This window comes from Crocodylus siamensis, chromosome 1, assembly GCF_052110815.1.
Source record: "Crocodylus siamensis isolate JL-2025a chromosome 1, ASM5211081v1, whole genome shotgun sequence".
Lineage (NCBI taxonomy): Eukaryota > Metazoa > Chordata > Crocodylia > Crocodylidae > Crocodylus > Crocodylus siamensis.
In genome coordinates this window covers 242354347-242355528 of record NC_143395.1, presented here as the reverse complement: position 1 = coordinate 242355528, position 1182 = coordinate 242354347, and the positions used below count along the sequence as shown (strand labels likewise).

The 1182-nt window shown below is 41.1% G+C and overlaps 1 pseudogene; it reads left to right on the top strand.

Moving 5' to 3' along the window:
• Nucleotides 1-471: 471 nt before the first annotated feature.
• On the top strand, nt 472-691 carry LOC149874320 (U2 spliceosomal RNA; annotated as a pseudogene).
• The last annotated feature ends 491 nt before the right edge of the window (nt 692-1182 follow it).

Here is a 1182-nt window from a genome sequence, read left to right as displayed (position 1 = left end):
AGCTCAGCACTGCTCAGTACATGTGTGTATACCAGATATCCCCCACAAAGGATCCACATGCTAAATAGTTCCAACTCATGAGTGGAACTGGGTACTCTTGTCACAAGTCATGGGATGCTCCAAAAAATAATATGCAGAAGAGGTACAGAGCAACCTGGTCTGGCTTAACCTCAGAAAGGATGAGGCCACACTAATCATATGTTCCAGGTTGAGAGAGGGGGCAACAGAGGGGTTCTGGGTGAACTGTTTGAAGCCCTGTTTGGTGATATCTTACAGGCATTTAGGGCTGGTGAAGAAACAGGAATCATTGGAAATGGGAAAGAAAGGTAAAGATAAACTGTGGGAGTGAAGAGGAGGTAAAATGTATGCAATGTTGCTGCTCACCATGACTTGAAAAAGAGTTGGTGATCAGGGGAATTCACGAATTGACACTAGTGTAAGTTTTTTCATTTGGACTACGGTCATTTAGGTTTATCTTCTGTACGTTTGCTCAGATATCACGCATAGTGGGGAAGCAGTGTGGCCATGTAGGTAGGCTCCCCAGGGCAGGTGATTGTCTCTGATATGTCCTCCATTGGAGGTCTATATTGAGCAGATTCTTTTTGGTGCTGGGTGGTGGAACAGGAGCTTGCTCCATCAGCTCCATGCATTGACCTGGTATTAAAGTGTTTCCAGGACCGGTGCAAAAAAAACAGGAAAAAAAAAAAATCAGTTTGCTGAATGTTTCCATGGTAGGTTTTCATGAGAATGTTTGCTGAAAGTGGGTCATGTGTGTTATAGTCATGTTTAGGGCTGGTTGTATTTAATCAGTTTCATAGTTGGTTTCCATTGCTGAACACATCTGCTTTTAGTAGCAGTTTAATGATATACAATGTCTTTAGTGGGGTTTCATTCTATGTAACTATAAGATGAGGTGCCATTTTCCCCATACTATTTGTGGGGGGACACTCATCTTGTATTTAAGTAAACTTGGTATTATTTTACCTGTGTTTTACATTATTGACAGGATTCAGGGTTTGGATAGGTTTAAATAGAATTGAAACTAGACTGAGGATCTGTTGATACTGTGTTCTCTTCTTCTGGTGTTTCCTAACTAACTGGAAGGAAAGGAGAACATTGCTTTAGTTAACTGAGAAACCTTTCAGGATAATTTTTTCTTTTAGATCTGCCCAGCACATTGTG